A 16392-nucleotide genomic window follows, 5' to 3' on the forward strand; every position below is an offset into this window, starting at 1 on the left:
TCAATAGGTCAGGGTCAGCGACGAACGGGCACATAATAGCTTAGATACCTGCATATAATTTTCCATTGTTTTGCACTACATAACTGAGCTAGACAGATATGATTGGTGGTATTTATCCATTTAATTGACAAATGCTTTTAAACAGTAGTATACGGGGCTCTGCAACTCATACAAACTCGAACGAAATTGCCACTAAATTTTAATAATTTTAATTTGGGTATTCTGTTACTGTAAACAAAATTAATTCCGTTTTATAAAAATGTTATATGTTTAAATACTCCCGTATAAGTTTACAAATGAGGTTAGTGAAAACAATCAAAATAAATAGAGTGCTCTGAAGATGCAGAAATGACTTTTGCGAAACCTCTGCTATACTGTTGAAGTTTGCCTCAGATTAAAACAGATCCAGCTCCCAAAAAAACACCATATACTATCACGTGCTGATTGGCAGCAGCTGGCAATCAGCCTAGTGTGATCCGTGCTTAAGACGAAGGAAACGCGAAGTCAACGTAACAGTAACAAATAACCCAGGCGAGGCATGGATAAATTATTTCAAATAAATGTTCGACGAAGATGAGACTCAACACCAGGAAAAGCTGGCAATGGCAGAAGCAATTACCCGTATCACCCACGAACTAGTAGAAAAATATACCAAGGAACTAAAAAAACAGAAAAGCCCCAGGAATCGATGAATTGAACAACGAACTGATAAAGTATGGAGGTAAACCACTAAGCGAATAACTAGCCAATCTTTACCAGCAGATCTTAAATAAAACAACTATACCAACTGACTGGAAGAAAAGCATCACTATCCCTATCTTCAAAAAAGGCGACAAAAAACAACCAGTAAACTACAGAGGAATAACTCTCCTAAGAGCCGTGATAAAAATATTCACGAAAATCATATACGGTATCATCTCAGAACAAATACCCATAATGGAAGAACAACAGGTATTCAGGAAAAACCGGTCTACCACAGACGCCATATTCATCATTCGACAAATAGTCGAGAAATCAATCAAATACGAGAAATCGGCGTATATGTGCTTCAGATCTAGATCTGAGCAAAGCGTTTAATCGAGTGAGGCTGACAGGCAATGACATCACAACCATATTGAGACGAGGCAGCATGCCGGAAGAAATAGTTAGAACTATTGAAAACTTGATCACCAACACAATGACCAGAATACTTGTAAACAACAGCCTGACCCAAGAAGTGCCCATGGAATAAGACAGGGAGACTTTCTAAGCCCGGTACTCTTTAACCTAATCACGAACGAAATAATAAAAGCAATAGGAGGAATAATAATAGTAATAGTAATGCTACGCGGATGACGCAGTAATTATATCAGAAAACGAAGATGAACTGCAGAGACTACTTCATCAATTCAACTAGGCACAACTGGAATATCTGAAAGTTTTGCTAAGAAAATGTCATTACGAATAAGTTGTTTTTCTGCACGTACTGCAATTGAGTAAATAAGCTTCTTTTACAGTAAATGCTTAAGCTCTATCATTTTTCAGAATGTAGTTGGTTTCGCCCAAAGACTAATATTTTAATAGTTATTAAAAGTAATTTAACGTAGAGAACGAAAAGAGTTGAGACATGTTTATCAGAGTGTTCCACATACATGACGAAACCTACACGAACGTAACCAAGAGGAAAATTGTTAGTGAAAGGGTACCGCTTGTCAATTGTAGCTTTGAGCCTAATCTAACAGACCAATTCGTAAACCTTCTTAGTTTATTCCCAATGGGTATTCATATTAATGAGAAGGGATAATTGTTCATAGGCCCGTAAAATGTAAAGGGTTGATCGCAATACCAAGTAAATTTTATTCCAGCTTTTATACTGTGTTTGCAATTTCATTTCGCTTTAAAAACCCTGATGAATCTTATTTGCTAACTAACTATTGGAAATTATTACGGTGCAATATTTGTATGAAAGAACAGTTGAATGACAAATTAAACATTTGCTGGCAATGCATGTAACATTAAGTTGGTGAAACAGTAAAGCCTTAGTAATCGAAAAATTAGGAGAAAAAACAACCACAACAAAAATACAGTTGCGGGGTAATTTTCATTCATTTAGCATCGTTAGAAGCCAGAAAATAAAGCCTAAAATGGCTTTTATCTAGCTTTTACGACGTCTTTTGCTATGTTGGCGGCACTAATTGAGTTTGCATAAGCTAGTCGTTTACCTTTCGCCTTTGCAATGCTTCCAAACTTCCTAATTCGTTCTTTGTGTAGCGTTACCATGCGTCCGCTTAGTTCCAAAAGCCGAAATAAAGTCTCATGCACCAGTTTGTTGGACAATGGTTACAGATGTAAGAATGGTATCAGTAATTTGCAGTTTATGAAATATTTTTTTTTGCAAAATGGAGAACTAGTTTACGAGATCAAGATTGGATTTTTGTTTTATCAATCCGTTGTCAAGAAATAGAATATTACTTCTTCGCAAAATAAATTTTGCCCACACAATGCCGGTCATTGGATAGTAGAAGGCGTTCTTGAACTTTAACTTGTCACCTTCTGAGTACGTTTTCGAGTATTTTGATCTCTTTAAAGAGCCCACATCAAAAAGATAAAGGAAGAACTAAATCTAATACTTGGAAAGTTTTGGCTTCTGGGAAGAAACTCTTTCCTTTCAGTGTACAACAAACTGCTACTCTACAATCAGGTTGTAAAGCCTGTATGGACGTACGGAGTCCAACTTTGGGGATGTACAAGAAAACGCAACGTAAACATCATTCAACGATTTCAAAACAAAGTTCTAAGGTGCATTGTTGACGCACCTTGGTACTTTAGAAACAGTGACCTCCCCAGAGACTTGGGTGTGGACACTGTCAGCGAGATCATCAATAGTTTTTATAAATATATATAAATAAAAAATAAGTTGCGAGAAGACATGAAAAACGACTTCTGCACAACGTGAAAGTTATTCAACTCCTGGACAACACTAATCTAACCAGACGACTCAAAAGGATCAAACCTTTCGACCTAGTTTAGTGTATGTGGTAGTGAATACAAAGTGAATCGCGTTAATCTTTTGTGTTAGATCTTAAGGACTACTAGTGAATAACCCTTAATGTAGCTAAGTGGCATTATTTGTAAGAACAATATTACTCATTGATCATTCTCTGATCAGATTGTAATTCCCTTAAAATGCTTCTGTGAGAAGATGCTGAAAATGATGATGGCTTCTGAACTGTAATAAATGCTTCACTCAAATAATAATTTTAGTGCAAAATGTATGTTTAGAGATCTGTACATTAATAAATTAGTCGAAACCCCACTGGTAAGTGGATTCGAAAACTTTTAATTCAAAAATAATCAGCAGCCGTAATGCGGGAAAGTGTATTGTTTGAATATAAACAAAAGTGGTTCAGAAATCATTTGCGTACACTTGTAAAAAAATAATATGTACCAGGATTTAAAAAATAATCTTTGTCATTTGCACTTCAATTTTATTTATTAAAGCTTTTACACACGTTTTTCATATAAAAGTAAAAGTAAATAAAACCCCTAACACGAGCAGAAGCTGCATTAAAGAAAAGTTTTACAACCCACAATGGTCTCTGGGTCATCATCTACTGCTGTGTCAAGGGAAAAATAAAATTGTTGGTGTCGGAAAAAGGTAAAATACACTTTTAGGACCTGGAAACGACAACGTCCAGCTCGGAGCATTTTGAAAGCTTTAAAAGCAATCTGGCAAAAGCAAACTCACATTGATAATTCTTAATGACGATTCATGTTACGTTACCTAGTTAAGTGAACCACTTTCCATGAAGCATCTAGTTTCTTTGTTGTTTTGATCTAATTTTTTGGAGGTTAGAAATATTAAATAATGCCATAAAACAGCAGGTACTTGGGAATAATTCAATACCTTCTGCTCTGAAAATTACTAAACTTAAGATTCACTACCTGTTCAAACGAGTCAGGTGTAATCAGCCATAAAACTAGCCGTGTGCAGCAACCATATCGCGATAAAGTTATTGAAATGCGCCTTAATATTAAAAGTCGTTCGAGCAAAAAATTTGAAATAAACGACTTGGAACATTTTACCTAGCTCTGAACACGAACAAAAAAAAAATGAAAAATTCGACCAAATCTGAAAGAATATTGAACTACGCTTAAATTTCACTAAGAGAGGCTTTATCAGAATAAAGCCAAACTGTCATTAAATATAAACTTGCATATTGCGCTCTAATAAGATGAGGCAAGCTATCGAACGGAGAAAATTGCTTTGAAAATATAATGCAATAACTGACGGGGTTAAAAGCTAATATGGGACGACCGGAAGTTTGGAATTACTCGCAAAATATTGTGAGATTTTTCTATGGAAAGTTTCGACTTTTGCTGAATAATCCTGCTGGGATAATGTTATACTCCATCACCCTACATTAGGACCAAATGTTAAAAGTGTCGGGATTTTGAAATGGAAAAGCGGATTTAAATAGGGCTTGTGTAATTTCAAAACTGAATTAATTGGAGTTTTTCTTGGCTTGTGCTGTTTCCATTTGGGGCCACTTTAGGAACCAACTTGTTTTCGTTTGTTTTTTGTCAGTAGGAGAACCGACATTTGTCTGATTATGCCACTTAACTAACACTTGTACAACAACAACATTATACATTAAAACAACAACACTTGTAACGTTATTGAGCAAGAAAGGTAATTTGATAATTATTGTGGAAAAATTTCTCGAAAACTTACAGCGATAACACAAATCGATAACACCACGACGGTGACGACAGTTAAAAACATGGCTCAACTTGTTACTTTCTGTGTTTTTTTATTTATTTAATATACAGGTGTGGTAAATCCAAAACCGACCATTGGAAAATCGCGTAACGGACAGAGAAACATAGATAATTGCATGCGCGGAACAAAGACGAAAAACAAAAAAAATATCAAGTTGATCGTTGCCAAACACCAAGTATTTAATACCGTCGACAAAATTAATTTTGTTGTTGGATTATTCCTAATTTATTTGGATATTCTGTATTGTAATTTCTGCTACAGTACCCTCGTACCATCGAGAGTTTAAGTCCCTTGTTATATAAATAACTATTTTCTACAAACATTTAAGACATAAGGTTCAAGCATGTAATGACATTCACTATTTACTTCATAATTGAACTTCTCATAAACTGAATGCGTTGAGATTCACATTAGCAGTTTTTCGAGTTAATGCTACGAAACAACTAAACTAAAGTTGCCAATCTTCCAAATAGCATTGGAGTTTTACGATTCCATAAAACTGCCACAAAAAAATGATTAAACCAACTGATTGCGAGCGATAAAGCGACGTTTTTGTGATGATCCCCGCGTTAAAATAAAGAATGGTAGAATTTAAGAAATTAAAAGCAGCAAATGAGAAACAATAGAGAGAAAATGCAACCACTAGAATTTCACGAGCTCCGCAACTTTTCACCCAAATGACGATAATTTTAGTTGAGCTTTAATGGGTTTTACGGTAAAATTAATGAACCTAATTACGACACATACTAGCTAGGAAATACCGCCATTTTTCTAAAGTTTAATTGGCCAGAATATGTCCGGTTTACACGTCCAAATAAAAAAAGTTGGAGGAAAAAAACTTAAATTAAGTTCCACTTAAAACTAAATTGTAATTAAGATTTTATAAATTGCGTTTAATTAAAAGGGCGAAAAATGTTGTCATCCATCTTTCTGAGATATAATATATACCAAAAGGCTGTAAGAACATTGTCTAGAACCATTTTAAATTTGTCAAAAGCTTGTAAAACTAGTTAACATTTTTATTTGCCAAATGGCTTAAGAATTATTTGGAAAATGCCACAGTCAAATGGAATTATTATAATGTTGCCAAGTTGCCAAAAATCTCTAAATTATTTTCATAATAACCGAAGCCAGTAAACAAATTAAAAACTTTGTAATCCATTTTTAATACTCCCAGAAGCCTGAAATTGCAATCTAAAAATGCCAATCGCCTCTAAAACCTTACGAACCCTTCGAATAAATGTTTAATATTGCCAGAAGCTTATAGTTAAGTATTTTTATAAGGCCAAAAACATTTGTAATATTTCAAGAAACATTTAGTACTGTCGCACCTTTAGAATCTTTATAAAGTTGCTTAAAAATCTTATAAAGATATTTTTGATATTTAAACAAAAGCCCCTAAAAGATTTTTTTTTAAACCAAAGTTTATTAAACATTTTTGAAGACTTTTAGGAAACTTTTAGTGTTGCCAAATACCTTTAGAGTTTCTGTAAAGTTGCAAGGAGCCACATCTTACACCCTTTAGAATTTGAAAGTTTACATTTTTACTGTGGAGATGACTTTGTGTTATTCAATAGCCCCTGTCTACTTCAACTCCACTTAGTGAAAATGGACTGCTATTTCACCCCAAATAATATGTTGGAATTCGATATAATTTTTTTATTAATACCTACTTTCAGGCATATCTTTACCATCCTAATTTTGAATCCTGCTATTGCTGTTGAGAAATGCCAGACTACAAGAAAAATGTGATTTTATCTGAATTTTTTCTAATTTGTGACTAATTGTATTTTTTATACTTTCCAAAAACCAAAATAGCAATTACAAAAAGGAATGTAACCTAAACGCCTGGCGACAGTTGTCTTAACTTAATAATACTGGAAGCTCAATAAATCATAATTTAATTTTGAATAATATTGGAATATAATTATTAATATTGAGATAAGTTTTTTTTTTAATTTGTATCACTATTGTAAAGTTTTCAGTATAAAAATTAGTCTATAACATTCAGACTTCCAATAATTTCAAAATTACGGTCACTATAATAGTTTGTTTTGAATTAAAAGCAAGGGCATTAACGTGATAAAATCTGTTGCCAATGTACCAATTTTCTGAGAATGTTACTTTGCAGTTGTGCAGCGTTCAATAATCCGGAAAATTGACTCTGAAATACAGCAGGCTTAAAGTTTCCAACTAGGTTTAACGATAATAAACATGACATAGCGATTCCCATAAAACCTTTGTTTAGAAGTAGGTAATTGCTTTCTGTCGAAATCGAACTTGATTCAATTAAAATAACTATTTGAGCGTAAACAAATACTTTTCTTGTTGGGCATTTCTAGGATTGAGGGTCTAGATTAGACCAAAACTCGGGTCGCTTGGTCCAAGTTATCTGAACTTGTTACAATCAGTGTCAGTTCGATGAACTTTTTGTGTTTGACCAGTTTGGAAACTACTCAGCGAAACTTGTTTGGTTTAGAAAAAAAGTTTGTTAGCTTTCCGCAGTGTAATTACTCAAAGAAGCCTAAAAGTTTGACCAAAAAAATCCAATAAGGGTGAAGAATTTTTGCCACGTCGCACAGTGGATCAAATCACTTTTTGTTGTCGACAGAACTTGTTTAAAATAAGCATTTATCTTTATTTTTAAACTACATTCCAAAAAGTAGAGGTTTCTTTGCAAATATGTTTTTTGACTTTAGTTATTTAATTTATCCGTTACACATTAAGCGGCATAATTTCATAGCTAATATAAAAGTTTTTTAGTATAGTTTTATTTTAATAGTTATTTATACAGCAAGCGACTTAAATTCAAAAAAAAGTTAAATATTTATGTCTGCTTACAAATTAAGCATAATTATCGAAAAAACTTTTGCCAAATATGTCCCTGAAAGATGCGGAAAAAATGCTATCACAAATTTTTGAGGCTTAAAAATATGACGATATAACCCAACTTACCTCAGTCCAAAAGTCGATATATTCGGGGATACAGAGTGTCAAAAGTTCGATTTGGTTTTAGTTTTTCCGATATACATTTTCTAATAATTAAATTACTGTCACAAAACTTTATTTCCACATTATTTTTAAAAACTGCAAAAAATTCTAAATGGCTATTTAAAAATGGTAAACATGCATGCCAAATTTCATTTGAATAATTTTTTTCGTCTAGGAAATAAAAATAAAAAAATGGTTTTAGTGGCTCTCCCGAAGGCTCCTTTAAGGTGCTCTAACTTCGCTAGAGGGCAGTTTTCGAATACACGTGATTATATGACAGTTTGGAGTTTATTTTTAATGTACATTTCACTCTTGAATTATCCTACAATCAATTTGAACCACCCTGTATACGAATATTTGAAATTGAATTTAAGCAACGCAAAAAATTGTTAAGTAACTTGTCTTAACTATTGGTGGTATGTTTATATAAATTGTCTTTCAAGTGGCCCCATAAAAATCCATAGGTGTTTAATCCGGTGATCCTGGCGGAAAATGTATCCAAAACCTTACATTACTTCATTTTAAAGGACAACGTCTTTCTGACTCTTATTTAAAAAAGTAGAAATTTAGTTCATAACTCAAGAAATAGTGATTCTATAAAAGTAACATAATCGTAATCTACGTAAAAAGTGCCTTAATAATGTGAAAGCAATTTTCATCAAACTCTCATAAGAAGTTACAGGGACTTTTCGAAAATTCAACATTTGACAATTACAAGCAAACAAAAGACGATATTTCTAAATGGTTCTGGCAGTTTCGATATAAAAACAAGCAAATTAGGCCACCCTGTACACATGTCTTGCGTTGGAGTGTTTTGGGCAAGAAACGTACCAATAAAACAATAGACCTGTTAACAAAAATAAATACTAAACCAAATCTGCAATATACTGGTCTGTAAGCATAAATTGGGTAGATAATAATTGTATGAGGAATTATTTTCAAAGTGCATTAAAAACACGAACAATGCTTTTGAATTATTATGTTTCTCTTTTTTCTGGATTTCTGTATGTAGCAATAAAATTTCAAAAAACTCTATAATAAAATTAAAATTAATAATTTTTTCATTCTACGGTTTTTATGAGGTATTCTAATTAGTTTTACTTCTTTCAGTCAAAAATAATTTACTTTTTTTTTTTTTAATTATGAGTAAGTATATCATTTTCTTTTAGTATTTTTTGTAATACCCAAATAAACGCTGAACGTTATTACAAAACTGTATTGTATTTTAAATATTTCTAATATAATTCTCAATAAAAAATCATAGAAAACCTAGATAAATACTGATTTTTATACATGAATAAATGTAATCTTAGAGTACTAATAAATAATGTTAGGGTACTGATGATACTGTAGGTACAGATATTTTAATGTTTCCTTATTAATTTATTTGAGTTGATATAGCTTGTGACTAATTTTGGGGAAACTTGTGATTTGTTATATCTTTTAAAAAAGGACGACAAGGAATAAAAAAAATAGTCGGTTTATCACACAAACTGGATTATTCTGATGAGCTTTTCACCTTTGTCAAATAACAATACTTTTTTATATTTTAAAACAATTGCTTCTAAATAAGAAACAAAACAAAAAAAAAGTACTAATGGAAAGTTGTCAGACTGTAAACTTCAAAAATAATTGTTTTTTTCCAAAAAATAAGTCAACAAAATCTAAAACAAGACAAATTGTCCCTCTTTTTCTTTACTAAGAACTACTTTGTGTCATCTTAACAGAAAGTTTAATCTTAATCTGTAAAGCTGCTATAGAACACTTCCCGACAATGACTACTTACCGGATAAGTCACTTTTTAGAAGCACATTTTTCAACTTGACACTCTATCGAGTTTGTAGATTTATGAACCAATATTTAAACTTTACCGCACGCAGAAAGTTGCCGGAAAAGCGCCCGAAAGTTTCCAACTTGCGGCTTCCAACTCTGGAGTTGAAAGCAGGAACGCGCGAAGTGCACTGAAACTTTCCGAAACTCCAAACTCTCTATCTGGCTACGGTAGCGCCATTTAACGCTGTTTATTTTCAAGCGCACCTCGCATGTTGATAGATGCGTATAGACGTCACTTGAAGTTTTCACCAAGATGTTAGTTAATTAGGCAATGTCAAAAACAAGACGACTCGAGGCAAATTTATGGCTAATTAATAAAGTTTATTTGATTACTTTTCGGTGTTTCTCGGGCACCCACTTGGTCCACATTCAACATAAACTTAACGCAAAGGAGGAAACTTTGCAATGAATGGAGTTTATACGTTCCGGATTATTTTCAATTAGTCGAGGTTTAATAGCAGTCAACTTCTTTCAAACACTAATTTCAGCATAAGCTATTATGAAACCTACAAAACACAACATTGATTATGTCAGAACGTTATACTATACAACAATCCACAGATTTGAAACATTTCTTAAAATTCTACATACAAACAAATAAAATGGTTGGTTTTATAATATGGTTTATAAGCAACAATAAGCATAAAAACAATATAAACATATCTCATTTTTTCTACCACAAATTCTTGTAGGTAATCAACTGCTATCTGTACTATTGTGGTTTTTGTTTTAACACTAACACAAAAGCTAATATTTTAGTAAAGCCTCTTCATAACACTTCAAAGAAAACTGTGGACAATAAAGACCTGCCAATTCTTTGAAGTTAAGTTTCCTTTCTGTACAAGAACAACCACAAAGAGACCAAATACTTCCTTCAAAAGTGATGTTATTTAGCTTCAATGTGCTTACCTTCATGACCTATCATCAGCGAGAGTCTTCATCAGTTTTGTGACTAAAACTTAAAGTGATTCAGTGTTCATATCTAACTTAAATCTCAAAAGTTGATCTGACTCTGAAGTGTTAAAAATCTTAATCAAACTGGCTATAAAACTTCTGGGAAACCTCTTCTAGGAACAGAATATGGACTTACACCGTCAAATTATCAGTATGGTGGTAATAGCTATTTTCCTAAAAAGACGAAAACTTCACATATTTAGCAACTGTATAAGCAACTAGGTAGTAAGTACAATATAGTCATACTTCTTATTGTATGGTTGTCAAAAACTGAGACATTTTATGTCATTAATGATAATGCTACGTTGTAAAAGGAGGAAAAGTAACACGGTAACATTTCATTTATTATTAGGTACTTGAGTTACCTCATCAATCAGTGCAATCAAAAGAGTGCAATAAAATAACATCAATCAACAAATGATTAGAAAGTCAGAGCGGATTCCGTTACGTCATTTAATACTATCACATGCTCATCGGTTTGAAAGTGTCAATGATGTCACGTGAAGAAGTGTCACGTTACTTAATAGCAATTTGGAAATGAACTGTTAATTTTTAAGAGATTTTTGATGAAAAAAAATTTTGTTGTTTTTAACTGACAAGTTGAACCATATCATATGACACATCATCGTAATCAGAAAAATGGTCCATTTCAAAAATGTAAAACTTTATTATGGCGCCCACAAGAAAAATCAAAGTTGATGATGGTAACTAAAAACACAAACGTCGGAACTGAAATTTGATATTTGCCACGTTGCAGAGGAGCAAAATTGGCCAAAATTTCGTTTTTTTTCGGATATCTCCGGATATTTCCGATGTCTCCGAAAAAAAACTAAGAAGTAAGAATTTATCAATTTTTAAAGCGGCATTTGCACCTCTTCAAATAACCGAGATCCTTATGGTAACAGGTAAAACGAACACCCTTTATACTGCGCATTATTTCAAAAATTTATTTAACCACAAACCGTTTTTATAGTTCAAAAAGCCAATCCAAATACACTGAAATAACAACAAAAATCAATTACTTCTCTTTCGCCGACGTTGTGGTTCATAATGTAACACTAAACTATTTTGAATGGACCACTTAGAAGATCGCAACAAATGCTTATATTTTAATTGGTTTTCGAGGTACATAGTTGTAACCGTACAAATTCGCTTGTTTAATTATGCAACTGGTCTCTATGTGGGAACCGTTAGCAAACCGGAAATGAGATTTATTATGTGACTAGCAACAGGCTGTAACATGGCAAAAGCGTGTTTTCGGTCGAAATCTCAATCTCCACATTTAAATTGGAAATTTCGGGGACAACTGCAATAGCTTTTGAAACCCCGATAAACCTTATTTGTAAGCAATGAACATTTCTATCACTGGTTTGGTCTATGTCCTTTAACGGAGTGAATGCTTCTCTAAACCAATTTCATATGAGAGCTTTGGAGTTGTTGACTAAAGTTGTGAGATACTGAAATATGTTTTAAACGCGCAGAAATTAAACTTTAGAATAAATATAAAAGTACAGAATTGCAACATTCAAATAATGAAGGATTATAAACAAAATTACAAGGTGCGGAAAAAATGCTACCACAAATTCTCGAGACTTAAATATGGCGATATAACCCAACTTACCTCAGTCCAATAGTCTAAAATTTTGGAGATACAGGATGTCAAAAGCTCAATTTCGTATTACTTTTTCCAAAATATCTTTTTTAATAAATGGTGTATTGTCACAAAATTTGGCTAAAAATGTAGAGGGCACCACCTACGACACCTTGAACACATTTAAAACCAAATAACTTTTTCGAGTAAATCTGTATAGATTTTCATTCTCCAACGTTGAGTTGATTTCTGCAGTCGTTTTTGAGATATCGGGATTTAAAATTCAAACTGAAATTGACGTATTGAATTTAAAACACAATAAAAAAAAATAACCGAACACTTTGTTCTTTGGATTATTTCCGAGAGTTGCTTATAATCAAGCGATTTCGAATGTTTTAAAATTTAAAAAGGCCAGTCCAGAACCGCTTCTCAGTCTATAATGTCACCTGTTTGCGTCCGCTATTATTTAATTATGTAGTTCAGGTTAATTGCCCAGGATTTCCCATAAAGTAGCAACAAGATCCCACGCGATAAACAGTGATAAATTATAAAACCATCCCAGATCGTAATGAATTCCACCCTGTGCCGCTCCAGCGATTTACGAAAGCAGTTAGGAAATCGATTTTCGTTGATATATACTTGCTATAAATTTAACTTTATTATTGGAACTTTATTCGTCTGAAGTTACACATTACTTCGGCAAGCGGCTTATCGCATTTATAAAGCCAAAAAAACTGTCGATGAAATACCCTTTTGCAGTAAATCGTTCATCAATCTTCAAAATAAATGTACCGTTTTTCTTCTTTCTATATTTCGTGTTTGTTTACAAACAAACACAACTGCTGTCTAACCTCTAACTGTCAACTTGCTAACAATCACAACAACAACTAATTCGCTGGTCCTAGCTCAGCTGTTTATATAGGCTTCTATGGATTCGAGGGAATTCGGAAATATTCATGAAATTGGCATTCTTTCTTAAACATCAAACTATGACATACCTAAGTCCCTTTCTCCCACAAACCGGTGAACTACGACGTTCGAGAACATAAACAATTAAAATACGGGGTAACACAAAATAAATCAAGACTATACGGGGTAACACGAAATAACTATCCTACTACTCACTCTAAGTTAAAAAGTCTTTTTCGCAACATAACGTTATACGGATAGATTGGTATTTTATTGATTTGTTTTATAAATTATGTATCATTTTGCAAACAAAATTTGTGGCTTTTTGTGGCGTTTGGTCCAAGAACAAAAAAATACGTATTAAGTTATTTACATCATCCCATTTGTAACCGTATTTTCATAATACAGTTTCACTTTCTTATGCCTAATCGGTTTGAATCCTTTCTATTTGTCTTCGCAGCTTATGTTTGTTAGGGAAGTAGTTTTTTGAAAGTCTTAACGCAATCTATTTATTGCGCAATATTATAAGTTTTCTCCGTTTTCCTTGCTAAAAAGTTTCTTATCATCCTACGCGATTACGGAGTTGGGTGAAATCAAACATAGCTATGACAAGGGTAGGTTAGAAGGTTATACAGAAAGTTTTTGGAAAGTTTAGGAAAAATCGTAAGCCATAAGTTGAATAATTGAAATACTCCACCAACAGCATATTTTAGCGTTCTGAGAAGCGCTGTCAGTTTTCTTGTCGAATATGTTACTGATTTTAGTTTTTCATTACTTACATGGGTTGTAAATGATTGTTGTTTTTGTGCATTCAATGAGTTTTTTTTAAACAAGCGCAATTTGGCAACATATCTCTGCCTAAAATATTGTATGTTTCATCTATTCATAATTAATAAACAATGTCTTAAAAACGGTGTAGGTTATTGTGTCCATAACTCACATCGTTCAGGTAAAAAATCACTAAACAAAATACCGATAAAGGTAATGCTTTTCATTGTCAGAAACAGTAAATAATTGCTGAATTAGGTGAAACAAAACATTGTATGCACCACAGGCGTTAGGGAGAGAATATTGTCCATCAGGATATTATGTTCTCTCTAATGTCCTTGATGGTACATAAATAGCTATTGAATGTTATGACATTTCCAATTATACCGGAAGTAGGCATTAGGTACCAATTTATATGAAATAAAATACTCTTTATATCATTACAATTTTGAAAACTAGAATCGTCATCTAAGTATGTTTCATGTATAATAGAGTCAATCTCAGGTCAAGTTGGGGATGCAATTCTAAAAAAATTTTATGAGTTATTTTTACTTTCAAATTATGTATCAAAGAAATGCCAAATGAAAATCATAAATATCACTTTATAGACATATTATACAGGTGTGGAAAATCTAAAATTTTCATACGTTTCTAAAGTTGCCTATGGTCAAAAATAGACCCCCTGGGCTTACTTTTTACAGATAAGAGATTCTTTCGCGACCTCTGCAACAGCTGGCAGCTCACTAAAGGGATGGCAACAATATAGCGATAAATCAGATATATTGGATAAAATTTATCGATGAATTATACAATACTTTTTTTTGTAATATATCGATATACAGGGTGTCCGGAAAATACGTGTACAACGTTTGACGACAGACTCCTGACGTCAAAATATGTCGATCTAAGCCGACTTAGTTATATCCAAAATTGTCTCGTTTAGCCGGTAGAGGGCGTCAAAAATTTGTAAAAATATTGGTTTTTTACTAAATTACGTGAAAACCTGCTAATGGATTTTAATGAATTTTAGTATGTAGACTAATACTATAAAATGACGTTTTCTAGTAGTATAGTCACCGGCTGTAAATAAGTGGAAGTGTTATAAAAGTGATATAATACCTCAACATTTCTCCTCATTTTTTATATGAACGGCGTTATGACAACCCAGATATTTTTGTCGAGTGACCGGAAGTATTTTGAAGCTATTTTACCTCTTTAATATTTCCCGGTGGATGAGCTGTTTCGCCAGAAAAATAAAATTTACAATTACCTGCATACATCAAAGTAGGTATAATAAAGTTGAAATTATTTATTGTAAGAAACTAAGTAAACCAAAAACATTACTTAAGCAAATGTGTAAAATGACCGCCATCTTGCTGAATACACTTATCAATACTCTTTAAGAAATGAAATTGTACCCAATATTTTTACAAATTTTTGACGCCCTCTACCGGCTAAACGAGACAATTTTGGATATAACTGTCGGCTTAGATCGACATATTTTGACGTCAGGAGTCTGTCGTCAAACGTTGTACACGTATTTTCCGGACACCCTGTATATTGCAAAGTTATGTAATAATATATCGTAACAGATTTGGAAAAAGACTGCTGTAAATTATTGCCACTTTATAGAAAAACAATGACTTTATCTATTGAAAATCCAGCTCGTTTCCAGCTTTTTCTTCATTTTGTGTTTAAATGATTTGTCGTTAGTTATCTTTCATTAATTTATAGTAATTTATATTTAGTTGACTGTAATGACTGATAACATAATACTCATATGTCAATATTGTCTTTGTCATCTGTCAAAATCATTTTATTCAGTCATTAATACTCGATATATTACTCAAACCAATATATCGACATTTTTAACTAATATATTGTTGTTTTAAATTGCATAGTTCAATATATTATACAATACAATATATCGATATATTTTACAAATTTGCCATCAAGTCTTAAACAATCTCCATGTAAAAGCACGCTAAGAAATATTGCAACCCAAAATATTAAATACAAAATAATTACGTCAAAATTGTAAACAAATCACCGTATATTATGTTGTCATGTGTTGTGTTGTCAAGTCATAACTACTCGTACCTATACTACTTTGTTGTGAGACATAATAGCGATCAATACTTCAAATGGGTTGATAAATGTTTGAAAAAAAAAAATAGTATACAAGCTTCGGTGGAAAGTTTTATTTCTGTCTCGAGAAAGTTTTGTCTCTTCTTCTTCACGGCGAACTTCTTAATTTCTTGACAGAAATAAAACACTTTCCATCTGAGTGTGTAATATCGTATTAGTAATTTTTGGAAAATACGTTTACTAAACAAAATATTGAATCTGGTAAAAAACAAAAATGGTTCATTAAAACTTGTAAATGGCTTTTCTCATTATTGCAACTCATTAAATTAAAACCAAATGTATAAAATAATACAATAAATAAACTTTTCTGACACGATAACGCTTTCATTCTCCGCTTTTTGTTGTAATACCGTAATACAGATACTGGTTGGAAAGCCTTGGAGCTTACAATTCGCAATAAATTAAGTAGATTTTGTAGCAGTAAAATTATGAATAT

General features: G+C 32.5%; 1 protein-coding gene and 1 long non-coding RNA gene across 3 annotated transcripts in view; both read right to left on the bottom strand.

Moving 5' to 3' along the window:
- CCHa1-R (CCHamide-1 receptor) overlaps positions 1-9716 on the bottom strand; it is a 102813-nt gene extending 93097 nt beyond the window's left edge. For both annotated transcript variants that reach the window (XM_081972774.1, XM_081972767.1), the window contains exon 1: positions 9540-9716. The gene's annotated coding sequence lies outside the window, so the exon portion shown is untranslated. The remainder of the gene's footprint in view (positions 1-9539) is intronic.
- Positions 9717-10194: 478 nt separating this feature from the next.
- Positions 10195-10784, bottom strand: LOC145740516 (uncharacterized). Its single transcript, XR_014181460.1, has 2 exons — positions 10496-10784; positions 10195-10375 (listed from the first exon to the last, which is right to left on the bottom strand). It is a non-coding gene; the product is annotated as an uncharacterized LOC145740516 (long non-coding RNA).
- Positions 10785-16392: the final 5608 nt, after the last annotated feature.

The sequence above is a fragment of the Ips typographus genome, linkage group LG1, assembly GCF_016097725.1.
Source record: "Ips typographus isolate SLU linkage group LG1, UJ_Ityp_2.0, whole genome shotgun sequence".
Taxonomy (NCBI): domain Eukaryota; kingdom Metazoa; phylum Arthropoda; class Insecta; order Coleoptera; family Curculionidae; genus Ips; species Ips typographus.